Source organism: Cetorhinus maximus, chromosome 19 (genome assembly GCF_964194155.1).
Source record: "Cetorhinus maximus chromosome 19, sCetMax3.hap1.1, whole genome shotgun sequence".
Taxonomy (NCBI): Eukaryota; Metazoa; Chordata; class Chondrichthyes; order Lamniformes; family Cetorhinidae; genus Cetorhinus; species Cetorhinus maximus.
The window spans coordinates 28,005,278-28,027,166 of NC_135897.1; positions in this window are offsets into that span (position 1 = coordinate 28,005,278).

Genomic DNA, 21,889 nt, shown 5'->3' on the forward strand with positions numbered 1-21,889 from the left:
TATAAGGCAGATGATTTTGAGAGATAATTATGCATACACTTTAGGGCTCATGCACACTCTGAATGATCTGCCATGCATTGTTTGTGTATTAGACTTCATTTTGCTCCATGAAATGGAAATACAAAGAAATCTGCTCTTGGAGAGTTGCAGATTTTCTTATTTTATCTCCAAGATGGTTTTCAGTAGCCATGAGACTAATTTAAGGCTAGACCTTCGTAGGCTGTGTCACGAACGGGTGTTTTATTCTCATTTGGCTGAGCCTGGATGTCAGTGGTAATGAGGCAATTTGTATTCACTAAGTTATTTTTTTCTATTTATGTTCTGCCACACTCCATCAGTGACTCGCTGCACTTAATGTGCACAGTAATGAATCAGGTCTCCTCTAACTTGCCGTTCTCTTTAAGGTGAACATCGCTCAGCATCAGGAGTTATCTCATTAAAAACGAGCCTGATAATTTTATGAAGGTCTAATTTCTCCCTGGTGAATGTCAACATAATTCAACCTCATTGATTCTGGGGTGATGTACTACCGCTTTACTGCCTATTGGATGTGATGTTCTGTATGAGTCATAGCTTCATCCAAGTCAGCTGAAGCAAATTTGAAGCCTTTATATTTGCCTCTGGCATTTACTCTATCACCCACTGACCTGCTTTCTCACACTGAGACCATGGTGTGCAGACATTTGTCTAACTAACTCAAAACTAAATGTTCTATGCCACATGTGGCCTGTTGCTATGGTAGCCTTTTGCCATCTTCAGGTCAGCATCTTGCACTTAGAAATTGCCTCTAACATAGTAAATCATCCTAAGGCACTTCGTAGGAGTGTTATCAAAAAAACTGACACTGAGCCACGTAAGGAAATATTAAGACAGATGATCAAAAACTTGGCCAAAGAGATAGCTTGAAAGGATCATATTTAAGGAGAAGCAGAGAGGCTTAGGAAGGAATTCCAGAGCTTAAGGCCTATAGGCAATTGAAGGCACACCTGCTAATGGTGAAATGATGAAAATCGGGGATGTGCAAGAGGCCAGAATTCGAGGAGTGCAGGGATCTCGGATGGTTGTAGGCTTGGAGGAAGGTACAAGGAAAGTTCTGTTGAAGGGTCATTGGACTCGAAATGTCAACTCTTTTCTTCTCCACCGATGCTGCCAGACCTGCTGAGTTTTTCCAGGTAATTCTGTTTTTGTTTTTGTTTTGGATTTCTAGCATCCGCAGTAGTTTTTTGTTTTTATTACAAGGAAAGGTGTTGGGGAGGGGACAACGCCATGAAGACATTTGAAAACAAGGCTGAGAATTTTGAAACCAAGGCCAAACTGGGAGTCAGTGTAGGGTCAGTGAGCAACTCGCTTGTTCCACTCATGAAACCCTGAGCCACAGAATTATCATCTTGAGGAGCCTTATTGCAGCCTCCCCATTATGAACTTCAGCTAATACAGCGATAGTTTGAGTTCTGTTGTAATGTGTCGCACAAATATTACCTTTGCTTTCATCCAGCGGAAATGGCATTCTATGCCCGGCGAATTAATTTCATAATTCCCCTCCTCATTTTCAAATCCATCCATAATTTTGTCCCATGTGACTTATGTAGTATTGCATACATTGTATAGCACAGAAACAGGGCATTTGACCCAATGCCTGTGCTGGCGATTATGCTTCACATGAGCTTCCTCCTATCCCATTGCATGTAACCCTATCAATATAAGTTTCTATTCCTTTCACCCTTTTGATCTTCTAGCTTCACCTTAAATGCATCTATGTCATTCACCTCCACTACTCCTTGTTGTTTCGAGTTCCAAATTCTAACCACTCTTTGGGTAAAAAAGTTTCCCTTGAATTCCCTTTTGGATTTACTGATGACTATCTTATTTTGAAGGCCCCTGGTTTTGGTTTTAGTTTTTAATTTCACCCTCTTGAGATTCTCTTCCAAAACCATTTCACATAGCTGCCTGTCCTCCTACCTTTAAAAGCTTCCATAAGAACTTTATGTTCAATTGTACCTTCTATCCCCTTTCCCAAAATTTTTCACATCTTACTTTGTCTCCTTATAAAATACTCCAAGGGGAGAATTCTCCCTGTCTGGTGGGCCATCCAGGAGCTGGTGGGCCTAGAGCTGATCACTGCCATTTTACATGGGCGGGCCTAAATTGGCCGGCCCAGCATGACGTGTGCCCTGTAGCACTCAGCGCTACCTGTGTGGGCGGGGAGAGGAGGGAGAATCAGAACCTGCCTCAGGGAGATTAAGTTCAAGTTCGAACCTCAAAATATAAAAAGTTAAAAATAATTTACACATGTCCCCTCATGTGACAGCATCACATGAGCTGGGACATGTTTATCAAATGTTTAATAAATATTTATTAACTTAATAAATCCTTCATAAAACCTCATCCTGCCCATGGATAAGGCTTCATGAAAAATGTAAAGGCCGCCTAGGCTCTTTGCCTGCCTGCTAACCTTAAGATTGGATGGGCAGCCCTGTCAAATTGCTTAATAAGTTTATTAATGACCTTAACAGGCCTTTGACAATTTGGCGGGAGCGCACTGGAGTTGGCGGCGCGCCCGCCGATTGGAAGATCGGAATGACTGACATCACCCTGCGTCATTTTATGCATCGGTGTGCGGGGGCGGGGCCCGCACGCCGAACAGAAGATTCCGCCCCAGGATATATATTTTATAAAGAACATTACATAACAAAGAACACATTTATGTGGTGCTTTTCATAAACTCAAAATGTTGGAAAGTGGTTTACTGCCAATGAAATAGCTTTTGAAGTGTCATCACTGTTGTAAGGTAACAAATGCAGCCACCAATTTGTGGTCCCACAAAGAGCAATGTAATAATCATCAGGTAATCTGTTTTAGTGATAAAAGCAAAAACGCAAACTGGAGGAACAGCACCTCATCTTCCAACTAGGCACTTTACAGCCTTCCAAACTGAATATTGAGTTCAACAATTTTAGATCATGAACTCTCTCCTCCATCCCCACCCCCTTTCCGATACCCCCCTTTTTTTTCCAATAATTTATATAGATTTTTCTTTTCCCACCTATTTCCATTATTTTTAAATGTATTTCCATCCATTGTTTTATCTCTACCTTTTAGCCTATTTTGATTCCTTCACCCCACCCCCACTAGGGCTATCTGTGCCTTGCTTGTCCTGCTTTCTACCCTTAATTAGCACATTCCTTAGATAATATCACCACCTTCAACACCTCTTTGACCTTTTGTCCATGACATCTTTTGGTTATCTCCACCTATCACTGGCCCTCTATCCAGCTCTACTTGTCCCACCCCCCCGCCCCACTTAAACCAGCTTATATTTCACCTCTCTTCTATTTTTACTTAGTTCTGTTGAAGAGTCATACAGACTCGAAACGTTATCTGTGTTCCTCTCCGCAGATGCTGCCAGACCTGCTGAGTTTTTCCAGGTATTTTTATTTTTATTTTAATCTGTTTTAGTGATGTTTGTTGAAGGATAAACGTTGGCCAGGACATTGGGAAGAATTCCACTCTCCTTGTTCGAATTAGTGCCATGGATCTTTTACATTCACTTGAGAGGGAAGGTGGGGCCTTAGCCAAAGACAGCGACCACCGGTAGTACAGTCCACCCTCGTTCTGTACTGGAGTGTCAGCCTAGATTATGCGCTCAAGTCTCTGGAAAACGACTTCAACCCACAACCTTCAGATTGAAGAGGTGCGAGTGCTACCACTGAGTTACAGCTGATGCCAATGCAAACATAAATGGAGGCTGTTGTTAGTCTTACCCTGTTCACATTTCCTTTCATTTTTTGGACTTGGGTTTGTGCGCAATAAATGACAAAATACACAAACATGGCTCTGATATAAATAATCCATTCTTGTTACTTTGTTAACCTGGTACAGATTCTCCCTTCCACAGTGTAATTTGCCAACTTCTCATTTGTAAGCAATACAAATACACAGGGCCATTCAATTACATTGTGACAATTCTGGAAAACCTTATCTTATCATTTGAGATAAAAGCAAAAAACTGCAGATGCTGGAAATCCAAAACAAAAACAAAAATACCTGGAAAAACTCAGCAGGTCTGGCAGCATCCGTGGAGAGGAGCACAATTAACGTTTCGAGTCCACATGACTCTTCAACAGAACTAAGGAAAAATAGAAAAGGGGTGAAATATAAGCTGGTTTAAGGGTGGGTGGGACAAGAAGAGCTGGATAGAGGGCCAGTGATAGGTGGAGATAACCAAAAGATGTCACAGACAAAAGGACAAAGAGGTGTTGAAGGTTTTATATTATCTATTACTATCTTAATATTATCTATAATAAATATTATCTAAAGGAATGTGCTAATTAAGGGTAGTAAGCAGGATGAGCAAGGTACAGATAGCCCTAGTGGGTTTGGGGTGGGGTGAAGGAATCGTAAAAGGCTAAAAGATAGAGATAAAATAATGGATGGAAATACATTTAAAAATAATGGAAATAGGTGGGAAAAGAAAAATCTATATAAATTATTGGAAAAAACAAAATGGAGGAGGAAAATCGGAAAGGGGGTGGGGATGGAGGAGAGAGTTCATGTTCTAAAATTGTTGAATTCAATATTCAGTCAGGAAGGCTGTAAAGTGCCGAGTCGGAAGATGAGGTGCTGTTCCTCCAGTTTGCGTTGAGCTTCACTGGAACAATGCAGCAAGCCAAGGATGGACATGTGGGCATGAGAGCAAGGTGGAGTGTTGAAATGGCAAGCGACAGGGAGGTCTGGGTAATGCTTGCGGACAGACCGAAGGTGTTCTGCAAAGCGGTCATCCAGTCTGTGTTTGGTCTCTCCAATGTAGAGGAAACTGCATTGGGAGCAACGAATGCAGTAGACTAAGTTGAGGGAAGTGCAAGTGAAATGCTGCTTCACTTGAAATGAGTGTTTGGGCCCTTGGACGGTGAGGAGAGGGGAAGTGAAGGGGCAGGTGTTGCAGCTTCTGCGGTTGCATGGGAAGGTGCCGTGGGAGGGGGTTGAGGTGTAGGGGGTGATGGAGGAGTGGACCAGGGTGTCACGGAGGGAACGATCCCTGCGGAATGCCACCGGGGGGGGTGAAGGGAAGATGTGTTTGGTGGTGGCATCATGCTGGAGTTGGCAGAAATGGCGAAGGATGATGCTTTGAATGCGGAGGCTGGTGGGGTGATAAGTGAGGACAAGGGGGACCCTATCATGTTTCTGGGAGGGAGAAGAAGGTGTGAGGGCGGATGCGCGGGAGATGGGCCGGACACAGTTGAGGGCCCTGTCAACCACCGTGGGTGGAAAACCTCGGTTAAGGAAGAAGGAGGACATGTCAGAGGAACTGTTTTTGAAAGTGGCATCATCAGAACAGATGCAATGGAAGCGAAGGAGCTGACAGAATGGGATGGAGTCCTTACAGGAAGCGGGGTGTGAGGAGCTGTAGTTGCGGTAGCTGTGGGAGTCGGTAGACTTGTAATGGATATTGGTGGACAGTCTATCACCAGAAATTGAGACAGAGGTCAAGGAAGGGAAGGGAAGTGTCAGAGATGGACCATGTGAAAATGATGGAGGAGTGGAAATTGGAAGCAAAATTAATAAATTTTTCCAGGTATTCATTTGAGCACGTTCATTAGAACAATGCAATATCAACACGAATATAATGGCACACAAATTGATGTACTGGGTCACATTTCATTGCATTGTCACAAAAGCCTAGTCTCGGGGGAAGGGAGGAAACAAAGGTAACCCAATTTATAGGATACATGCAGGTTAGCTTGGGATCATGGCAAATATACATTGTAAAATGACCCAGGTTGTTAATTCACAAGAACGCACTGTGCAGGTAGCCATTTTATACAAACATGCAATTGAAATAGAGCAACATTCAGGTTTTCTAATAAAGGGAGCAGCAAATAAAACAACAACTTCTATTTAAGTTACATTTTTAACATAATAAAATGTCCCAAGGCACTTCACAAGAGCATTATAAAACAAAATTTGACATTGAGCCATGTAAATTGATATTAAGGCAGATGGTCAACAGCTTGGTCAAGGGGGTAGGTTTTAAGGAGCATCTTAAAGGTGGAGAAACCCACTTTAATTCCTTCTGAAGATACATAGGAGAAGCTTTGATGTTTATGCTGTTACAAAAACATTACTCAGTAGTTCAGCTACCTCGACGGTCTCTCCAGGGGCAAATCCCCGGGACTAGACAGGCTGACCGTGGAGTTCTTCAGGGCGTTCTGGGACGTCCTGGGGAGCGACTTCGCGGGGGTCCTGGGGGAGAGTATTGCTACCGGGGAGATGCCCCTTTCGTGGCGTGGGGCCGTGATTGCTCTGTTGCCGAAGAAGGGGGATCTCCGCCTCCTCAAAATCTGGCGCCCAGTCTCCCTCCTCAGCACGGACTACAAAATATTCGCTAGAGCCATGTCTTCTCGGCTCGGCACCGTGCTGGACCACATGATCCACCCTGACCAGTCCTACACCGTCCCGGGCCGTACTATTTATGATAATATCCATCTGGTCCGGGACATTATCCATCATTCCCAGAGGGCTGGTCTGTCGAGCGCCTTCCTGTCCCTTGATCAGGAGAAGGCGTTCGACAGGGTGGATCACGAATATTTACTCGGAACTCTGCGAGCATTCGGGTTCGGGACGCATTTTGTCGCCCGGATCTGACTTCTGTACACCGTCGCGGAGTGTCTAGTTAAGGTTAACGGGTCCCTGATGGCGCCCCTTCGCTTTGGGAGAGGGGTACATCAGGGCTGCCCCTTGTCTGGCCAGTTGTATTCTATTTGCGTGGAGCCTTTCCTGCGCCTCTTGCGGAGGGGGTTGTCGGGATTGGTTCTGCGCGGGCCGGGCATCGGGGTGGTCCTTTCGGCTTACGCCGATGACGTGCTCCTTATATTTAGCGACCCGGCTGACCTGCGGAGGATGCGCGAGTGCCAGGAGGTCTACTCTGCGGCTTCTTCTGCCAGGATCAACTGGGATAAATGTTCTGGACTCCTGGTCGGCCCGTGGCAGATGGATCCCCTACCCGAGGAGCTCAGGTCTTTCACCTGGAGCAGGACCAGCATCCTGTACCTGGGGGTCCATCTCTGCCCTGCCGAGGAATCCTGGCCGGCGAACTGGCAGGAACTGGAGACAAAAGTCACCGCTCGCCTGCGGCGCTGGACAGGACTGCTCCGAGTGCTGTCTTACCGGGGTCGAGTTCTGGTCATAAACCAGCTGATCGCTGCCATGTTGTGGTATCGGCTGGTCACTTTGACCCCTCCCCCGGACTTTGTCGCAAAAATCCAGAGAATGCTAGTCGACTTCTTCTGGGACAAAAGATTGCACTGGGTCGCTGCTGAGGTTCTGAGTCTCCCGCTTAGGGAGGGCGGTCAGGCGCTAGTGTGCCTACGCACACAGGTGGCGACTTTCCGTCTTCAGACCCTGCGGCGATACCTTTACGTCGAGCCTCCTCCGAGATGGTGTGCCCTGGCGACGTATTTCTTCCGCCAGGTGCACGGCCTGAATTATGACGTGCAGCTCCTGTTTATAGAACAGAGGGGCCTCGGTGGCTCCTTACAGGCGTTGCCTGTCTTTTACCAGGACCTGATCAAAGTCTGGAACGTGGTCGCCTCGCAACATAGCTCTCCCCCGTCAGGAGTAGCGACTATCGTCAGAGAGCCGCTGCTCAGGAATCCGCCCCTCCGTCCCTTTCAGTGGCTGGCGGAGAGGAGGGCTGTGGCTGCCGGGGTGACCAGGATCGGGGACGTGCTGGGTGGCGGAGGACTGGGCTGGATGCTCCCGCAGGAGTTGGCGCGTTGCGCGTCAGTGAGTGTCCAGGTCGCAGCCGATGCCATCCAAGACCTAAGGACGGTCGTGCTCGGACCCGATGTCATTTTAGGTCTCGAGGTGGCCCAGGTGCGCGGTGGTCTTCTGGCTGAACGTTCCCCAGTTCAGACGGAATTCCACATTCGCCCCAAGCCCCGAACCCTCCCTCGGGTGCCAGTGCCCCGCAATAATATGAGCCGCCTCGGGGACATGCCCTCCGTGCCATTTGGCACGGCGCGGAGGAGTTTTCTGTACGGACTGCTGCTGCACACCTTCCATTTTCTCGCCCTTGTCCGCCGCCCGGACATGCCCTGGCGTGCCTTGTTGCCGTCCGGCGGCGGAGGCCCCCGATGGGAGGCCGTCTACGGAGGTGTCCTCCCTCTTTCTATCGGGGACCTGGGTTGGAGGGTGTTGCACGCAGCAGTCCCATACAACCGTAAAATGTGTAGGTTCACGGACTCCCAAGACACCTGCCTTTTTTGTGGTCTTGTGGAGTCCATGGACCATGTTTATATAGGGTGTTGTAGGCTGCACTCCCTTTTTAGTTATTTAAAAAACCTTTTGTTACTATTTTGTTTGCACTTCAGCCCTACGCTCCTGATCTACAGACACCCGGTGCGGAAGGGGGTCGGGAAGGAGGAGGACCTCCTTGTGAACCTGCTCCTGGGCCTGGCCAAGTTGGCCATTAACAGGTCCAGGCAGTGGGCGATCGAGGGGGGAGTCCCGCCCGATTGTTTGTCCCTCTTCCGCGGCTACGTTCGCGGCCGGGTGTCCCTGGAAAGGGAGCACGCAGTGTCTGCCGGCACCATCGAGGCCTTCCGTGCCCGGTGGGCACCGCGGGGACTGGGGTGTTTTGTTGACCCCTTTAATCACATTAAGTTTCCTTTTAACTTTGTCCTTGGTTTTACAGCTGACCTGAATTAGGGGCTGTGCTTGATTTCTCCCTTGTTATTGTTAATTTAGTTAATTGTTTTAACTCTACAAGAGTTACATCTATTGTTGTGAACCCCGCTGCTCTCGAAATGTAAATTAGAATTGTTTGGCAGGCAGCTGATGTAATAACCATGCTTCTTTGTACATACTAAACTGAACACAATGTAAGGCTGAGGTAACAGCTGAATCATTGTTTCTTTTATGCTGGGATTAGCGAACATGTTTACCATGTTGTATATAAAACAGGCTGCTTTGCCATGTTTTAGGAGAAAGAACAACAGCTGGATGGATTTTCTCCATGGGAACTAAAATGCAATGAAAAACCTAAAATACAAATTACAAGATTCACTCATATTATTTTAAAAGTGGACCAACTCATTTATGGCATTGTTCCATTGATACGAGGAACATTAGCACCCAATGAAAAATTAAGTTTAACGGAAAAAGATGCAGCAAGCACACAATTTAAAACAATGCTGTATGTGCTGTCTTCTTGCAATATTAGTGTGAAAATTATATGTTTGTGCTCTGGCATTGGAATCTTTGTGGGCGGAAACATGGCTAGGTATAGCTTATTTTTAATTGTATCTACTCATAAATTACACACAGATGCTCATTTAGAAAATTAGAAAACAGCAATTGAATACTGATTGATCACTGAGAGTATCTAGGATAATCTTACTAGGATGTATCTTGAAAATATGTCATCACATATATACCTTTTTTTTAGATTAACAGATATTGATGTGGTATTTCAATGAAATAGCCATCTCATAAAAGAAGATGACATTTTCCTATTCTTTAGGTTTATGATGTGAATTGAGAAAGGCAGTAAAAAGGATTCTTGCCTCTGGTACTGTAAGCTGAATCATGTTCCAAGTACTTTGTTGCTTGCCATTCATGGAAAACATGAATCATCGTGTTCTGTTTTGCTATGAGGACCAGACAGCATTGACTGTGAAGCAAGCTTTCAATGCAAATTCAATAAATCCTCCCATCATGACTCATAAAAATGCTAATGTGGATCAGAAGGCTTTAATTTGAGTTTTCCAAAAAAATTAAAGTATAGTTTGACAGTTGACATAATATAAGAATACCTGTTCTACGTGCTACTTGTAGCCAATCACAAATGCATTGATGAAGAACATGATCACTGTAGTACACAAAGGATGCCTTCCTCCATAATTTAAAAATAAGATTCAAAGCCAAGATTCCTCAAGTGTTTGTCTCCCACAGAATACCAAAGATATAGAATATCTGTGCTTAGTAAAAACACATGTTCAAATGCTTATTTCTGTTCTACACTGACATTGGAAATTGACAGCAGCATCATGAGAACCCTATCCTCAAGGCTGAAGGTTAGCATTTAGCAGGCTTTCTGTCCCAAAGCAGGAGCTATTCCATCAGTGTGTACCCCTCAGTATTTGAGCTGGTGACTGTGAATGTGAAATCAAGTGATGGTGATGTGTCTTCATTACCACTCTCTTGTTGATGTTCCTCTATTACCTGGCCCTCTCAAGTATCTGAAAAATCCACAAGGATGAGGTTGTGGCAAATGGAGGGGGGGGGGGGGGAAGTAAGAGATGCATGCTTATATTATTTGCAACTTGCAAACTAGAAGAGAATGCGGGATGAGGGGAAGTAGGATGAGAAGGAGGATTAGTTATGACGATACTGCCAGTTTTGTTGATTTCAACGCTGCCACTGGCCACAGCCTCAGTAACGGATGCCCCAGTAATAGCCTGCACCATTTTCTGCATGGGAGTAATAACATGCAGTCATCCCTGTTCACCACCGGTGAGCTCCTGCAGCTGCCAGTTGTCCACCACCTTGTCCTGCAAGAGAGAGGGAAGTAGTGAGTGGTTTCATTAGTGATTTCAGAAGTATAAAAAGATTTTTTTTTACACCACTGCTCAAGGTAGCACCATCAACAGTCTCTACTTAACACAAATGACTTTAGATGGATATATACGCATTAGTGAAGTAGTGAGTGGTGCAATCTGTTTGAGTGATGTGACTATCTTGGTCGAATAGCTGGCAGCATGTGCGAGGGGCTCTGCTGCAGAGGACTCGAATGAGGACTTTGATGAGGTAGCCTACAGAAGATTGCTGATGCTTTGCAAATCAAAATGCTTGGTGGATTGGAAAGTTGCCAGTCGGCTTGCGGTCAACGTCAAAGAACACAGAAGAGTCTGGCACCAACTTGGCACAGGGCTTTGCACAGTCCGTGGAAGTAGTGGACAACTCCGTTCACACGGGTTTGGATCCAACAATGATGCAAGGCCTGATGGCTGATGTCACAACTCCCATTGCAGGACAAGTAACAACCAGCCAACATCTGGGTAGTGCATTAAAAGCTGCCAAGCATGGCCAGCTTACTGCCATTCAAGCTCAGAATGCTGCCGCCATGGCTGTGACTTACAGTCAAAGGAACTTGCAGCGTATCACAGCAGACCAGCGATCTGTGGTAGTGACTCCAGGGAGCATGAACCTGCTGTCCTCCCTTGCAAAAATAGCAATCATCCTCCCAACACTGCCACTGCATCAGTGCCCTTGCTGTTGCCTTTCTGTCAGCCAGTCCAGGCTGCTGCTGCTCATGCCGAGATGATCCAGTTCACAGCTGGATTCCTTCAGGCCAGAGCTGCTCAAGGTGTCCTCCAAGGCCATCTGCACTCTCCTCCATTGAAAGTCAGTAGCCTTGCACCAGGCATGCTGCAGCCACTGAGGTACTACTGCAGAGGAGTATGAGGACGGACAAAGGCATATGGAAGCCGAGCACTAAGGGAATGTACAAGGGTAATTAATTAATGTTGATATGCAGTATGGCATGATTTAATTTATAAATTTGGTTTGGAATGTTTATTTTGGGTTGGCATTTATTTTTGAATTGTGGACTATCTGATGTTGAGCGGCAGAGGGAAAGAGGGTGGGAATAGGGAATTGGGGTTGTGGTTACTGATGTAATAGTTGGATGAGTTCTTTGTGGGTAGCCTGGATGGAAAGAGGTTGTCTAGGCTTCTTGCTCCTCCTCCTTTCCCTCTGGCTCTCCCTCATCTCCTCCTTCTTAGCTGCTCACTGTATAGCTGGTAACAAGGGCTATCCCTTCATGATGGCAAAGTTGCGCTGAAAGCAACAGACCACCATATATCGTGACACCTGCTCTGTTGAGTACTGCAGGGCTCCTCCAGAGTGATTCAGGCAGTAGAAGCATAATTTCACCATGCCCGTGGTCTGCACTATCCTACTTCACGTGGCAGCATGCCTTTCGTTGTATGCATGATGCACACGTGTGGGTTATGCACTGGAGTCATCAGCCATATTGTCATTGTTGCCCAGTAGCCATTCTTTGGTTTGTCATAATGCCTCAAATACAGCTCAGCAGACTGCCACAGAATCAAGGCATGATGACAGCTGTCAAGGTACTGGGAATTCATCTTCATGATTCATTGCATATGGTACTCATCGGCTAGACATTGAGGAAATGAAATCCTCTTTAGTTCCGATATAGGGAAGGGTTGGACATGTGGTGCCCATAAAGTTTGGTCGTGCAATCAGTGGCACCTTGCATCAAGGGAAGTCTGCAATCCTAGCAAAGCCCTATATCTGTTCTGCTTACTTGTCCCTGGCAAGAGAGAATGAAATGTTTTTGAAAAGGAAACCTCAGTAACCTTCCTTTTGCAACATTGATTGGCAAATGCTTCCAGGTCCAGTTTTGAAAGAACTCAACATATAAAAGTTCATTACCATGGTCATCTGCATAGCCACTGGCATGCAGTCTTTGCCCTGCTCTGCAGTTGCAGTTATGGCTGCAACAGGTGGCAGATTTCAGTGAGGATATCCTTACTGAAATAGAAGCATATATCAACTTGTTTCCTACTAAGGTTCAGCTCAAAGATGCTTGTGAACACCTTGGGTAGATACGGCCCTCTGTTAAGAACCCTTTTCCTCCTCCCCCTCCCACTTCCAGCAGCTTGTCCAGCTCTTTGTGGCCCCTGTTCATACTCCAAGTCGTACTGTTTTCCAAATGGAATGCCTGCCACTGCACTAGTGCCTGGCAGAAAATGGTTTGTGTGGAAACCTTGAAGTCAGCACAAACTCCTTCAGCACCTGCCACATCCTATAGATTTACTTACTGTAGATTTTTGCAGAATTGTAGCAATATCCAGAATACATCAAACAGCAACTAAGCTGTAAGCAGTTGATGATGCTTTTAATTAGTGTCACTGGGCGTGTGTTCTTCCTGCTGCTGAACACATGTTCTGTGGTATGAAGTTGAGAGAGGAGTTTGACTGGAGTGTTGAGCTCTGAAATGGCACTGTTGTATGCTGATTGACGTTATGACCTGCCTGCTCTGCACACTTCTGGTGGATGTTCACTATGCAGATGCTAATGCCTGCAACAATCTGTCACAATTCCTCCACAAGTGTATTTGCACTAATGCGCAAATCCCATATTAGAGATCTCAGGGCACTTGTAGCATTAAATCATGGGTGCAAACGAACCCAATTTCTCGCCCAGGGTGTTTGTTGATTTTGAAACTTGGATCATTAGTGAGCATGTGCAGGCCCTGTACATGTACCTGTTGCATGCTCCATGTGCGATCTTATGCTTTGCATTTCTGCAGGAACAAGTGCACCATAATTTAGCTGCATACAGATTTAATCTGACTGCTAATACCAGGTACTGCTCTGTGTGTTTGAAACGTTGCTGAGATGTTGGTCTACATCTACAATGGATATCAAGTATGGGTGGTTTTAATGCATGAAATCATACTAGCTGTCAGTTTAATATCATCCATTTGTAACACTTAATGGTGCTAAACTTGAGTTGCAGATAAACATTTCACCACAGAAATTAGTCCAATAGACCATTTCCCACTAAAATCAGTTTTATCATTTGAAAGGTCATTGGCAATAAAGACCATTTTCTACATTAATTGGTGTTTAAAACTTGGTGGAGAATTTTCGTGTCGGCGGGGGCTGAAATCGGTGGAGTGGCCGGGGAGTGGGCCGCCACCCGTGATCAGCCCCCAATCGTGATTTCACACTGGCTGGCCAATTAACAGTGAGCATGAAAAGCGTGCTGAAACGCTCATCGCTGGCAGGGTGGGGGAGGAAGGAGGGCGAGCGCTGAAGTCAGCATAGGTGCAGGACAGAATGGAATGAAAGCTCCCTGAATGCAGGATCTGCCCCAGGGAGCTGACATATTTAAAATCAATAAAGGCAGAATTTAAAATCTGGAAAAAATGTCCACATGTCAGAATGAGTCACCTGTGCGTGGGCGTTATAAAAATTCTGTGCGTAGATTTTTAAAAAATTTAATTATGGAAACCTTATCCCGCCCTTGGATGAGGTTTCCTGAAAAATGCAAAGGCCGCCTGGCCAATCCGCCCACCCGCCAACTATAAGGTTGGACGAGCAACGAAAAATCCCTGTTAATTGATATTTTAATGGGCTTGATAGACATCTTAATTGTCGGCGGGTGCACTGCCGACTCTCACGCGCGCCCGCCGACCAAAATAGCGCGCTGGTGCATGATGATGTTGGGATCCTTGCCTGACGTCATCGTGTGCTATTTCACGCTTGAGCGTGTTGGGCGCGCCCGCATGCTGAGTGGAAAATTTTGGCCTTGGTGTTTGTTTCTACTCCCCTCCCACAGAAGTGCTGTTTCGATATATCTGAATTTTAATATATTACCATCAAATATCAGGTAAAGCCTGTTTGGTCTTACGGAAGTGTACAAATGATAAACCAGATTCTGACAGTTTGGTTCAACAGCATTTGCCAAGAACTTGAGTAATAATGGGGGATTTTCTCAATTTATTGTGAATTTTATAATAGTCCTCAATTGTTCAGAAGCTATTTCAAGCTTGCACAGGGAAGATAGAATGAAATGTAACACTGCGCTTTCTAACAATTTGCATCAGTAAACCAGTTCAGATTTAGAGCTACCTCTTTGGAAATTGGCTCTTTCTTTTATCTTAACAAATGTTACAGTTGTGTTAGGGACCTTTAACATTTAAAGAGAAATCTGAACACCTTGTTTTAACCAACAGAACTGCGCCCCAAGCTTCCACATTTTCCAACGAAACACAAACTTTATTGTATTTAAAATAATTAAACGAAACAAGCAGTCATAACAATATGGATTATAACTATAAGTTATGCATTCAGTTTTGCTTCTTTCTTTCACCACAAATTCTCTTATCAGACATATCAATCTTAAAGTTATTTACTTCTCTAGGGACCACCCAAAAGCGTACCACAGTCTTCTGCAAAGTACTTTAATTCTCCTCAGTTCCAGCTATTTTCAGGGTAAAACTTTCATTTACCATCTCTTGACTGTGGGTGCCTCAGTCCCTTGTTCTGGTTACTTTCTCAATACTTTCAAGCTAATCTGCTGGTTTCCTTCTTTTGCCACAAGTGGTCTGTGAGGACCACTGCAGATTTTTCCACTGGCTTCAAACTCAGGCAATCTGCCTGCATCCCATGCGGCGAATGATGAAGTGAGCTTTTTCTCTGCTTACAGTGCAGGCCTAACTAACTGTCATTAACTTTGGCTATCTTCTCTCAGTGAGCTGCACCACACAAAAATCCAAACTACAACTAAAAACTCTCTCAGCAAACACCAAAATAAATTGAGACCAGAGACTCTCCCTAAGCTCCACCCATCTCTATCAAAACATGACATGCTCTTAGATGTCCTAAAACAGATCTTTAGGTTAAGTATCCCTCATTAAAAATTCATTCTTTGATATAAAGAAATAAATTGATTTTACGATCCTTCAGAGTTTACCAAGTGCTTTTAAACTCCTCCTCCTTCTTAGGCAGTCCCTTGGGATCGAGGATGGCTTGCTTCCATTCTGGGTTGATGGGTACATTTTGATGAGTGGAATGAACCTGTGGGTGATTATTTTTGAAACATGCTGTGCACCGACCACCACATGACCTCAACACAGTCGGGCCTTATTCCAATGCCAAGGCGGTTCCAAAATGATTTGAGGCCAGGCTCTGCTGTGAAACATTAGCATGGTCTGTGCATGAGCATACACAGGTGTGCAGCCCCTCAGTGCAAAGAGGGCCTGCCGAGGCCCAATTTCCCACACACATATCCCACATTATGCCCCACATCACACCGGTGGTCCTAGCTTACTCAGGTCCCTGACCCTTGCTGCTACCCAGACCACTCTCTGCCTTCCCTGATCCACCAGCTGAAGCTGAAAAACCTCTATTAGTTGTATTTGTAGCTGGAATGGTGAAATCTTGTAGTCTCTTCAATGAACTTTACGTGATTGAAGGGGAGGATATGGTAAAATGAGGGTCTCTGGACTTAACACGTTGACCCAAGTGGTCTTTTCTCCTTGCAGACATTCTTACTTACTCTCTCTCCCCCTCTCTTTGACAGGTCCCTGATCATCAGAAACTACTTTATCTTCAAACAGCATTTGTACAGGAATCTGCCATCCTCACTAGATAGTGTTTGAGGTATGATTCAGTGGGTAGCACTCTTGCTTTGAGTCAGAAGGTTCTGGGTTCAAATCTCCTACCAGAGACTCAAGCACAAAAGGTAGGCTGTCATCCCGTTGCAGTATGAGGGAGTGCTGCGCTGCACTGAATAAGATGTTAAATCGAGGCCCTGTCTTAAATGAATTTAGCTATAATTCTCAAATCAAAAACATCTCTCTGGACTTCCCTTAATGCAACAATTGCAGACATCATGTCTCCAGTTCTTTAGCTAAGCAAGCCCACCCACTGTTTTATGATTTTACTTTCTAATGGTTAATCTCTTAAGTCAATGTGACCCCAACACTTTAAGTGTAATAAACTCCAAGTTTGTTTCAATTGCATTCACCTAGGGTTGCTCATTAGTTTTCCAACCAGATGCTCTCATTCTCACAGTCAAAAGTTTAATTCCCAAAACTAAAAATAAATTCTAAAACACATGACCTGTGAACTAGGCATTTGCAACACAAACACAATACTGAACAATTAGGACCATTGACCTTGCCTTGGCATACAATATGGAATTACTCTCAGTATTGAAACTAATGCAGATTTCATGTGCATGTAAAGCCATTAATATGTTTTTGGAAGATTAGATTTTTTATAGGAAAAAATTACTGGACTGTTGTTTGCATCCAAGTTCTGCTCATTTATCATAATAGAAAGGGATGAGGAAAAGCCTAAATGTGTCCCAAAGAAAAAAGGAAAGAGATGGAGGGGGAGTCAAAACCAAAGAACAGTACTTTCATTGTTCATTTCATCTGCACAACACAAGGATACACAAAGCTGCAGAAAGATCAATGCACTGCCAAAAAATTTATGTAATTCACATGATCTTTGAAAACCAGGTAATTTACTGTGTCATCTCATAATTATGAGTTCTGTTGCTATGCAAAATATGGACCAATAACTTTGAGTCTTCAGTATCCAGATTACAGAAATATACCTTTTCTCTTATATCTTGAAATTAATTTCACAATACATCATTGTATTTGAATTCTTCATTATTGTATTTACAATGCGTCTGGTGTGATCAGGATTGAACCACAGTGAGAGTTGTGGTGAGAATCATTCATGCGCAATGAAGATTCTGTAGTGGCACTGACTGAATTATTGCATTCACATTTAACCATGATCCAATTATCAAGCCATCTTAAATTGATTAATTAGACTTACCAGTTCAAATAGCAGTTTCAATTTTTTTAGAGTAAATACTAATCATGCATAAGCTGTGTACAATTGGGAGGTAAAGGGTCAGCATGTTTAATAAAAGTAAATAAGATTATACAGGGTTTCGCTTAACAAGAGCTGTGCCAACTCACACTGACGCAAAAACTAGGGCATTGAAATCATCAAAATAACAGGAGCTGGAAAACACAGATCCCATATTACATAGGATGAACAACCAATGTTACAGGCTGAACCAGAATGTCTCATTGGAGTTAAGAATGGGAATATTCTGCACAATAGCTGTGATGGAATAGATGAGAGGGTGGAAGCGTTATAAAGATTAGTTCTAACAAAATAATCTGCTGTGTAATTTGAATTGGATTTATAGGTATCACTTTGCTTGAATGCTTAGCTTTATAATCAGATTTCTCCATTTCCACTTCTGTTAAGTCTTTTAAAACCTCATTAATGATTCAGGCGCTCATTTTGAAGAAACCCCCTCTGATCTAGTTCCATATGCAGCAAAAGTACGATTCCTTGAAGTGTACTAAAACAGCTGTTGCTTATTGCAGACCAGAGAGCTTCAGTGCAATAAATTAACAGGTTCTGCTGTAATTACCATTTGGAATCTACCATCATGAGAGATGTACATTTCATACAATGTCTTGAGTTGTGGGGGAGGGATGTGGAGGATGGGCTTGATTGTGAGGGCAACAGGGCTAGCATCAACCAAATTCAGAAAGAAGATTTAAATCATTATTCAACTGATGTTATGATCCTAGGCCAGAACTCCAAGTTGTTAGTAAGATCTGGCTAGGGGCCAATTATGTTTTGTTTAAAGTAGGCAAAGTTTGAGGTTCAAGATGAAGAAAGACTCTTACTTCACAAGAGTCCATGGGTTTTGAACAAACAAAAGTAAACTACTTTACAAGGTCAGAAAGGTAAAACAATTTACAATATCCATCTTATACTCTAATATTCAGGGTAATTATGAGGTACATGTGAATTAACAAGCCAGCTGTGGTCAAACACACCACCTTACACAATAAATGGCAGATGTGACCAAAACAGAGTCCATGGATTTCTCAACAACTCATCCAGACATCAGTAAACACTGTGAGTCAACCAATCTCACTGAAGCTCTGTCTCTCTCACAAGGGATTTCAATCTTCATCTTCAAAGATGTAACCTTGGAATTCTCTCCAAAAGTCATTCCAACTCAGATGGCTTCAGTGACAGCCCACATCTCAGAGTTTCGTCTTGCCTCCCAGGATTCCATCCCCCTGGATTCCAAAGTCTGCACCCAAGCACCAATTCACAAGCACAATTTCAGATCTTCGGCCATGCCGAGCAGAACACTACAGCTCCAAAGGGGTACCTTTGTCAAAATGGCCTGCAGAGCAGAGTCACCAACCTTCTGCTGCCTTCTTGGATCTTCAGGGCTTCTCCTGAGCCCTCTTCAATTACCAGGACTTCTCCTGACACCTCTTTATTTAAATTCTGCTCCCCACAGCCTTTTAATTTGTACAGGTGAACATACAAACACATGAACAAGGAGCAGGAGTAGGCCATTTGGCCCCTTCAGCCATTTAATAAGATTGTGGCTGATCTGATAATAACATCAAATCTGCATCCCACCTACCCCTGATAACCTATCACCCCCTTGCTTAACAAGAATCTGTCCACCTCTGTCCTTAAAAATATTCAAAGATTCTGCTTCCACCACCTTCTCAGGAAGAGAGTTCCAAAGACTCACAACTCTCTGAGTGAAAAAAATTCACCTCATCTCTGTGTTAAATGGGTGACCCCTTATTTTTAAACAGTGACACCTAGTTCTAGATTCTCCCACAAGAGGATACAACCTCTCCATATCCACCCTGTCAAGACTTCTCAGGATATTAAATGTTTCAATCAAATCGCCTCTTACTCTACTAAACTCCAGTGGATACAAGCCTACCCTGTCCAACCTTTCCCCATAAGATAACCCGCCCATTTCGGGTATTAGCCTGGTAAACATTCTCTGAACTGCTTCCAACGCATTTACACCCTTCCTTAAATAAAGTGACCAATGCTGTACACAGTACTTCAAACGTTGTCCCAATAGTGCTCTGTATAACTGAAGCAAAGCCTCCCTACTTTTGTATTCAATTCCCCTCACAATAAATGATAACATTAGCTTTTCTAATTATTTGCTGTACTTGCAAACTAGCCTTTTGCGATTCATGCACTAAGACGCCCGTGGATGAGGTTTCCAAAAAAATGCAAAGGTCGCTTGGCCTTTTCGCCTGCCCGCCAACCATTAGGTTGAACGGGCAGTGAAAAATAAAAGTCAATTGTTAACTTAATGGTCTTAATAGGTCTTTTAATTGTCGGTGGATGCGCAGCCAGCAGTGTGCCTGAACTATCGCACGACTACGCGTTGATGTCGGCACGCTCGGACGACGTCATCACGCGTCATTTCACGCTCGGTCAGGTTGGAACTCTTACTATCTGTTTTCCTATTTCTGGCTAGCTTTCCCTCGTACTCTAATTTTTCCTTCCTTATTAATCTTTTAGTTACCCTTTGCTGTTCCTTATATTCTACCTTCTGGCCTTCCACCTATTATGCACAATTATATACTTTTTCTTTAAGTTTGAGACTATATTTAACCTTTCCAGTTAACCACGCACGGATGGTGTGTCCATCGCTTGGACTTTTTCTTACTCGTTGGAATGTATGTTTTCTGTGTATTCTGAAATATCCCCTTAAATGTTTGCTGCTGCATCTCTATTGACCTATCCCTTAACTTAGTTTGCCAATTCACTTTAGCCAGCTCTGCTTTCATGCCCTCATAATTGCCCTTATTTAAGTTTAAAAACTTGGGCGGCATTTTCTGCACCCGCCCGCCACCGGGATCTTCTGGTCCCGCCGCAAGTCAATGGACATCTGGCTGGGGCGCCACCTCTCCCCCCAAGGGCCCCACCCGCGATGGGGCCGGAAAATCCCGGCCATAGCCTCGGACCCACTTCCCTCTCCCTCAAACTGAATGTGAAATTCAATCATATTATGGTCGCTGCTACCTAGGGGTGACTTCACAATGAGGTCATTAATTAATCCCATCTTGTTGCACAATACCAGGTCTAGTGTAGCCTTGGCTCCAGAACATACTGGTCTGAGAATGTATCCTAGAAACGTTTTATGAACTCCTCATGTAGGTTACCGTTGCCCACCTGACTTTTCCAGTCTATATGTAGATTAAAATCTCCCAAGGGCAGAATTTCACCTATGTTGGGTGGTCTCGGCAGGGGCGGGCAGGGGCAGTCAGAAAGCCAGCCACTGCCCCCGACCGAGGCTGGAAGGCGGTTTCGTGCTGGAGGACCAATTAAGGGCCACCCAGCGTGAAACACGAGCGGCAGCGCTCAGTGCTGCCTGTATGGGCCGGAGGGGGTGGGAGTGCGAGCGGGGCGAGCGTGAACTTCGCGCATACATATGAGTGCGCGCTTCATAATCTCTTCATAATGAAGAGTTATTCAAAAAACAATACAGAAAATAAAAATGTAATGAAACATGTCCCCTCATGTAACTCTGGCACATGAGCAGGGACACGTTATTAATTCGATTTTAAAACTTTGATTGAAACCTTTTATATCGGCCCGTGGATGATGTTTCCAAAAAAAATGCAAAGACGGGAAGGTTGGACAGGCAGCGAAAAATTTAAGTTGATTGATTCTTTAATGGCTCTAACAGGCCTTTAAATTTTTGGCTGGTGCACTGCCGACTCCGGCACGCTTGGCCGACATCAATATGCGCCATTTCATGCTCCAGAGGGTCGGGCACGCGCCTGCCCACCGAGCTAAAAATTTTGCTCCCATGATCCCTTTATCAATCGAGGCATAGATTACAAAAGTAGGGAGATCATGTTGGAGTTGTATAGAACCTTGTTGAGGCCACAGCTGGGGTATTGTGTGCAGTTCTGGTCGCCACATTATAGGAAGGATGTGATTGCACTGGAGGGGGTGCAGAGGAGATTCATCAGGATGTTGTCTGGGATGAAACTTTAAGTTATGAAGAGAGGTTGGATAAACTTGGATTGTTTTTGTTGGAGCAGAGAAGACTGAGGGGCAACCTGATCGAGATGTACAAGATTATGAGGGGCATGGACAGGGTGGATAGGGAGCAGCTGTTCCTCTTAGTGGAAGGGTCAGTCAGGAGGGGGCATAAGTTCAAGGTGAGGGGCAGGAGGTTTAGGGGGGATGTGAGGAAAAACTTTTTTACCCAGAGGGTGGTGACAGTCTGGAATGCACTGCCTGGGAGGGTGGTGGAGGCGGGTTGCCTCACATCCTTTAAAAAGTACCTGGATGAGCACTTGGCACTTCATAACATTCAAGGCTATGGGCCAAGTGCTGGTAAATGGGATTAGGTAGGTAGGTCTGGTGTTCCTCACTTGTCGGTGCAGACTCGATGGGCCGAAGGGCCTCTTCTGCACTGTGATTCTGTGATTCTGTGATTCTGATTCTGATTA